Source organism: Mercenaria mercenaria, chromosome 1 (genome assembly GCF_021730395.1).
Source record: "Mercenaria mercenaria strain notata chromosome 1, MADL_Memer_1, whole genome shotgun sequence".
Classification (NCBI taxonomy): Eukaryota; Metazoa; Mollusca; class Bivalvia; order Venerida; family Veneridae; genus Mercenaria; species Mercenaria mercenaria.
Window position 1 is genome coordinate 32,945,028 of NC_069361.1, and position 8,976 is coordinate 32,954,003.

Genomic DNA, 8,976 nt, shown 5'->3' on the forward strand with positions numbered 1-8,976 from the left:
TACAAACGTCGTCACAGGTTCACATAGTATTTTTTTCTTTACAATGCAACTAGTAAAAATGCCTTATCGAAATTGCAAGCGAGAAAAGTAGCATTTTCCGAGGCAAAGGTCTGTTGAATTGGGGCGTTCGTTTTTCGTTTATTAAGTTATGTGGTAAAGTGATATAAAAATCGTGTGTACTGACTGAAGACACCTTGTAATTATCAACCGTAAATTTATCAAGGATTTCGCCAGAATTGATTACCGACCAAAATTAGTTTTACCCATACTTTGTCACCATATCTTTTCACGTGTTTTTTTTTTTTTTCAGCAGTAAGGCATGATGTTGATGAATTGGAAATATTTGTAGTGGTACAAGAGCTTGAATTAGCGGTAAAACGAGCTTTATATGGTTATTTATGTAATTTTGGAATACAGTACATGGTTGATTACAAGTTTAATCTATACGAACTTTCAAGTCAGTGATCAAATGTTGTTCAACAGAAGTTTCGTTTCTTTTGTTTTTGTTTTTTTTTTTTTTTTTTTTTTTTTTTTTTTTGTTTGTTTTGGTTTTAACGCCGTTTTCCAACAGTTATTCAGTTTTGTGACGGCGGGCTGGTAACCTAACCAGTGTTCCTGGATTTTGTACTTGTACAAACCTGTTCTCCGCAAGTAACTGCCAACTTCTCCGAATGATTCAGCGGTGGAGGACAAATGATTTGACACACAATGTCTTCTATGAAATCGTTATGAAGAACATGCACCTCGCCCAGGGCTCAAACTCGCGACCCCTCGATACGTAGTTCTGCGCTCTCCCTATTGAGCTAAGCGGACGGGCTGTTCAACAGAAGTACTTTTTACATAATCTTTAGTACTATTTAGTTTGTTTCGTAAAACATTAAAATAATGTAGGCGCTAAATGATGATAATATTGTTAGCCGCCTTGTCTGCTCGAATTAAAACATAATTAAAACTTAAGAATGAAATTCTTGGATTTCCTTTTCAGATGTCTTAAAGTAAACTTTGTTTAGGTGGGAGTAGATGCTCATTTGTTTTAAAAAAAGACAAGATATTACGTTTCCAAAATGATAATGCATTGGGATCAGCATTTTCACGTCGGCACCATTTAACACAAAAAGTTTCGATGGATTCTGCAATCTGGCCACGACATGCATCAAAGTCAATATTTGAAAGAATTCTACGGTGGTATGTTTAGGACATATGTTGTTCTGTTTTTAAGATTAAATTATCTCGTGCGAACGTCATCTTATCTTGAGCGATCAACATATTATCTCGTGCGTACAACATGTTATCTCGAGCGATCAACATATTATCTCGAGCGATCAATATCTTATCTCGAGCGATCAACATCTTATCTAGAGCGATCAACATATTATCTTGAGCGATCAACATCTTATCTCGTGCGCACGACATGTTATCTCGAGCGATCAACATATCATCTTGAGTAATCAACATATTATCTTGAGCGATCAACATCTTATCTTGAGCGATCAATATCTTATCTTGAGTGATCAGCATATTATCTTGAGCGATCAACATATTATCTTGAGCGATCAACATCTTATCTCGAGCGATCAACATCTTAGCCCGAGCGATCAACATCTTATCTTGAGTGATCAACATATTATCTTGAGCGATCAACATCTTATCTCGAACGATCAACATATTATCTTGAGCGATCAACATCTTATCTCGAGCGATCAACATCTTATTTCGTGCGCACGACATCTTATCTTGAGCGATCAACATCTTATCTCGAGCGATCAACATATTATCTTGAGCGATCAACATATTATCTCGAGCGATCAACATCTTATCTTGAGCGATCAGCGATCAACATATTATCTTGAGCGATCAACATATTATCTCGAGCGATCAACATCTTATATCGAGGGATCAATATCTTATCTTGAGCGATCAACATATTATCTTGAGCGATCAACATATTATCTTGAGCGATCAACATCTTATATTGAGCGATCAACATATTATCTTAAGCGATCAACATATTATATTGAGCGATCAACATATTATCTCGAGCGATCAACATATTATCTTGAGCCATCAACATCTTATCTCGAGCGATCAACATATTATCTTGAGCGATCAACATCTTATCTCGTGCGAACGACATCTTATTTATAAATATTAAAGCCCTTTGTGTGTGCATTTAGGTCATCAGTAAAACATACGGACAAGTTGTTAATTAGGGTCCCGCCTATTCCGCTGTTATTTAAACTTCCCACAAGTACATGTACAAGTTTATCACATCAATTGGGAGAGCAATGCATATAATTGGTCATCCTATCTTCAAAATCAAATGAACATAACCAATGATGCATACTGCATGTTAGAACAGCAAGAAATTTCAGTTCGACTGATAAATTCGCGCAGAAAAGTTGCATGTATGAATTAAGGGAAAACAAGGAAAATCGTTTAATATATGGGCGAAGTATGGAAGCCCTTGAGGGACAATTGATTTCCGTACTTTCCACTTCTGACTTCTAACTTTTGCACTTCCAACTTCTTGACATCCTACTTCCTACTTCTAACTTCCGCACTTCTGACTTCTAACTTCCACACTTCTGACTTCCAACTTCCTGACTTTCGATTTCTGATTTCCAACTTCCAAACTTCTTACTTCCGACTTATTGACTTCTTACTTCCTTCTTCTAACTCCTGCACTTCTGACTTCTAACTTCCACACTTCTAACTTCCAGACTTTCGACTTCTGATTTATAACTTCCATACTTCTTACTTCCCTTTTCTAACTTCCGCACTTATGACTTCTTACTTCCGCACTTCTGACTTCTAACTTCCTGCCTTTCGACTTCTGATTTCCAACTTCCACACTTCTTACTTCCTACTTCTTGACTTCTTACTTCCCCCTTCTAACTATCGCACTTCTGACTTCTAACTTCCACACTTCTGACTTCTAACTTCCTGACTTCCGACTTCCAACTTCCGCACTTCTGACTGCCAACTTTCCTTTTTTGGAAGTCGGAAGTCAAATGTGCGAAAGTTAGAAGATGGAAGTAAGAAGAAAAACCGAGAAAAGATGTTGATCGCTCGAGATAAGATGTTGATCGCTCAAGATAATATGTTGATCGCTCGAGATAATATGTTGATCGCTCGAGATAAGATGATGATCGCTCAAGATAAGATGTCGTGCGCACGAGATAAGATGTTGATCGCTCAAGATAATATGTTGATCGCTCGAGATAATATGTTGATCGCTCGAGATAAGATGTTGATCGCTCAAAATAATATGTTGACCGCTCAAGATAATATGTTGATCACTCGAGATAAGATGTTGATCTCTTAAGATAAGATGTCGTGCGCACGAGATAAGATTTTGATCGCTCCAGATAATATGTTGATCGCTCAAGATAATATGTTGATCGCTCGAGATAAGATGTTGATCGCTCAAGATAAGATGTCGTGCGCACGAGATAAGATGTTGATCGCTCAAGATAATATGTTGATCGCTCAAGATAATATGTTGATCGCTCGAGATAATATGTTGATCGCTCAAAATAATATGTTGACCGCTCAAGATAATATGTTGATCACTCGAGATAAGATGTTGATCTCTCAAGAAAAGATGTCGTGCGCACGAGATAAGATTTTGATCGCTCAAGATAATATGTTGTGCGCACGAGATAAAATGTTGATCGCTCGAGATAATATGTTGATCGCTCAAGATAATATGTTGATCGTTCGAGATAAGATGTTGATCGCTCAAGATAATATGTTGATTGCTCGAGATAATATGTTGATCGCTCAAGATAAGATGTCGGTCGCACGAGATAAGATTTTGATCGCTCAAGATAAGATGTCGTGCGCTCGAGATAAGATGTTGATCGCTCAAGATATTATGTTGATCGCTCAAGATAAGATGTTAATCGCTCAAGATAATATGTTGATCGCTCGAAATAAGATGTTGATCGCTCAAGATAAGATGTCGTGCGCACGAGATAAGATGTTGATCGCTCAAGATATTATGTTGATCGCTCAAGATAAGATATTGATCGCTCAAGATAATATGTTAATCGCTCGAAATAAGATGTTGATCGCTCAAGATAAGATGTCGTGCGCACGAGATAAGATGTTGATCGCTCAAAATAATTTAATCCTAAAAAAATAATTGCATGTCCTAAACATACCACCGTATGCATTTAATATTTTAAGTGGTTCGGAACTGCCCATCAGGGAGTCTACTATGGTCAAAACCAGAGTACCATCGTACAATATTTTGCGAGAGCGCGCCTGTGTTTTAACTTAGTGATGTGATAAGTGCAACCTATAGATTACACAAGTCAACGGACATTTCAGTGTTTCCTGTACAATATGTACGTACCTCAGACCAACCTCTCATTTGATGGACTATGAGCGAAACACATGTATATTGCTTTGAATAGCAGATAAGGGATTTACTATTTCTTATTACGGAAAGTATAATGGTTCAGTTATACGCATATAAACAATTGATTAAAATAATATTAAAAGGATACCTTTACTCATATCTTTTTATTTGTAGAGAAACCTTAGGAAGACCCAAGTTCTAATCATTTATAGCAATGCATGTGCGGATAAACACACGAACAAAGCCAAACTCACACAGTGCATGTGTATTGATACAAATATACTCGTGCGAATAATGTAAAAGCAAGCTTAACGGACCATATGCTCACGTACTCGATACCTTAACATTAGACAATGCATAAAGTGAAACATCATAAAGTGCACAACAACACAGACAAAAAGGCATCAAAGTAGCTCAGTCTCAGTGTACTGACTGCCATGGTGTCAGCAGTGATGTTATATTTTCTGGTCTTTTAGGATTATAGAGTCTATTCATTCCACTTAAGCCGATAAGGGGTGTTGCACATTTCACTACCTCTCCTAATAATCAAACCAGCGCTATTGGTCGCCTCATATGCTTCCAGAGGATGATATACCCTTAAATGCCGTGTGGCGCCCGGTACTTAGGTTCAGTGCAAGTATATTGTCAGGTATTTCCGTCCTTTCAGTGGATCTGAACAATAGAATTCCATATGCTGGGTTTCATGAGAGTTATTACACATTCCAGCGACTAAATCAATCCGATTTTGCTATTATTTTGCTTTGTGCAAAGGATGTTCTTATACTCGTATATCTATTAACTGTCATAGCAGCAGTATTTAAGTGTACTGTGGCGGCCGTAAAAACCTCCCCTTTACTTTTGCTCGAAGCTAATATATGTTCTAGTAGTTTGGGATCATAATGTCTATTCAATATATTCATTTAACAGAATTCCGCTTATGCCGGTACTTAAGTTGTGTGAGATGTTGCATATTTCATAACCCCTCATGAACATACTTAATCACACTGAGTACGCGTGATTGTATTCTATGCTTCCAAAGGACCTTATTACAGGTTTTAATACACCTGTTCCGTCAGACACCATGAAAGAGAGCAGCGAAGCTTCAACCTGTAAATTGAATAACTCTGAACATTAGATGTGCCTCAAAACAATTACAATACAATGTACAGTATAAAGGTTGGTAAGACCATAAAAGTGAACACGTTAGAAAGATTTAATACCCATATCATTATTACCGTTAAGTGTCCGCTTAATTCTATGTAAAGTCTTTTCGGAGATTTTATTCATCTTAAAGTATATAAAATTTAATTGTTATAGTTAATAGATATGTCCTGTACGCGTGAGGACACAAAGACACATTGTCAACAAATATGCAGATCCATGGTTGTCATTCCGTGAAAAATGGGTAGAATGCGACACAACTGCAAGTACTTTATCTTTGATGATAAACTACAAATAAGATCAATTATACTTTATCAAAAACGATTCTTTCAAGATAAAACCCTAATCAGCTGACTTCTGACAAAGTGTCGATCCAGGCAAGAAGTAACATCCAGACAGGCAGCTGTGATCTTCCTTGGAAATGTGTCATAAGACCTAAATAGCAATGTGACGTACAAACTAACAAACAAATTGTCCGGGAAAAAATTAATTTAAGTCTGAACAACAGCCCAGTCTGCACTTAATTGTAATTCAGTTTTGTCATTTACACGTACTAGTGTTTGCAGATCAAATTGCCCTTTAATATTTTTTGAAATCGATAGAGTTGAACGTTTACGTTACAAAATCGATGAAGTTGAAGCTATTTTCAGAGTAATCCTGACAGGTTAACCCCGCCCCATCCGCTTGCTTTTAACTGTATTCATCTTGTCGCTTGAAAAAGTTGAATGAGTCCTTTCTTTATCTATGCAACACATGTTCGCAAAGTGCGAGCTCTGACTCTACAACATGTCTAAAAATAGGCCCAGTGCCGTACTTGTATACGTTGTATCAGAGGTAAAATAACGTAAATATACGTAATTTGAAGTAAAATACTCCTATTTTAACTGCGTCCAAACGTGAACAGCGTTTCTTTTGTTTGTTTTGACAATTATTATCGACTTTGCATCTATAGTAATTTCCGGCTACGGCTTAGTTATACAGAACTAGTTTTTGTTGTATAATACTAATTAAGGCCATACCAAATTGATTTGTCTTCCGTCGGAACTACCGCATCAATGATTTCATTCCCGAGAAAAAGAAAAAAAATTCGCCCGACCGCACGTACGTAAAAATCTCCGAAAAAAAATTTCTGATTACGCGGTCCGGAATGGTAACGGCAAAACAGGTTTTATCGCTGTTTTAATGCGTCAAAGTGATATTGATCGGAATTCATGCGTTCGTAATACATGCAGCTGATGACTCAAACTCAAACAATCAGAAATTATGATGTTGTTCATCATTTGTTTTAAATATGTAGTGTCTGTGCTAATGCCACACTTGGCCCTCGATGTGACGATAGGTGATGAAGTAGGCACGTTCTACGAATGTTCAGTACAGAATACAGTGAAAAGAACAGAGCCCGACCTGTAAGATGTGGTAAGACGTGCACGGGGATTCAGTTAAAAATATTTGGACTAAACATAGAAATATTGTTCAGATAAAGTTTTCAAACTATTTGTTATCAGTTGTTTAGTCCAATATGTTAGATCTAGAGCCAAAGCAAAATGCTTTCTTTTAAAAAAAATGTTTGTTCACAGATCCTGACTGATCCATCACTTTAAATTTAATTGTCTCGGGCCCAAATTATTTTGAGCGTAACTTCTTTAGTACAGCAGTCAGATATTTTATCAAAATGCATATATTCAGTTTAAAAAAAAAATATGTTTAGCTTTTCAAATAAGTAGTGTAGATATAAAGATAATTTCTGTCGTATTGTAACCCCAATTTTCCCTGTTTGTATATTAATTGGCTGTGAATTGATTGAAAGAAAGAAACTGAAAAAACAGACCTTCCAACTCAAAATTTCTTGGTCAATCAAAGCACAACAAATAACACTTTTAAGAGTGGCCATATTGGGATCATTTTTTGTCCGTCTGTTATCATTTTTGACTGAAATGAACCTCTACCACAAAAACTTAAGCTAGCCTGATCTGTTAAGAAATTATTCCAATGGGATTCAAGCAATGTCGAAGCATTTGTGTGCCCAACTCCGTTTGGTCTCATTTGTCAAGAGATTTCTTACTTTCCCCTCACCTCTACCGTTTGGAGTTTCACTAGGGGCACAAAGTTGCTCGTGTCGAAGACATCTAACTGGGTTTCAGAAGATATGTTATTCAACTTGGGTGCCCGTTTTGTCTTAAATATTTCTCATCCTCTGCCGTTAAATGGGCACCCCTTCAGATTAATGTAGAACAATCAAAATTAAAAATAAGACACTCATCCCTTAGTAATTATAAATACAAAATAAAAATAAACTGATTCAGTGAGTTTTGGCAAGCATTTATTTGCAAAACCATTCATGTAGTCTTTAAAACATATAGAAAAGCTATCTGCTGTGTTAGTCACACTGTAAATGTTAGATTTCTATGTTATTCTTAAAGAAATGTTAACTTCATGTATAATCATAACTGGTTATGCCTCCTTTTAGGGTCCAAACTGGAAAAAAAAATACCCGCTCGCTCCATGTAAAATCTACCCGCCTCTGAAAAAATCAAAATTGAGGCAAGAGGGCCATGATGGCCCTATATCGCTCACCTGTTATCATTGCACTTGAGGACAAGAAGGTCCTCAGAAAAAATATCTAAGTCCAAAGGCCAGGAACAACAAAGGAAAGAAATTTAACCAAAAAGAAAAAAAAATCTTACAAGGTACAGATATGTCAAAATACACCTAAAAATTGGAGGCACCATCCATGTTGTACCACAGAAAAGTGGTCTCGGTTTTTCCCTACGGCCAAAAATAAAAAAGTTACTAAAAATAAGCTATTTATAGTAACGTAAAAGGGAAGTAATTAAAAAGAAAATTGTTGTAAGTGAACAAAAGAAGGATCTGCCAAATAAATCTGTTGACATAAATGAAATTTCAGATCAGTATCTTCATTAGTTACAGAGATGTACCCATTTTAATTTGAAATAAAGGGAGGTAATTTGACATAAAATCAGTCCATAGTTATCTACCCTGATTGGCTCAGTCCAACTAATGACAATAATGAAATTTCAAATAAGTCCTATAAGTTCTTACTGATATAAATCCATTTTGACTACAATCAGGGGAGGTAATCAGATATAAAATAACTCTGGAACCTACGATTGGATCTGATTTGTCATGGAATCCAAGATTTATTGTTGTTGAAGATATTTTGGAAGTTTGTATAAAAAACTAGTTCTGTATAAAAAAAAACATAAACGAAGTCTCTTTATGGCTGCAAAAGCCAAAATAACCAATTTTTGACCTTTCAGGGGCCATAACTCTGGAACCCATGATGGAATCTGGACAGTTCAAGAAAGGAAACAAGATTTTGTGATACAAGTTTTGTGCAAGTTTGGTTAAAATCAAATCATAAATGAAGTTGCTATTGTGCAGACAAGGTCAAAATAGCTTATTCTGGCCCTTGCAGGAGCCATAACTCT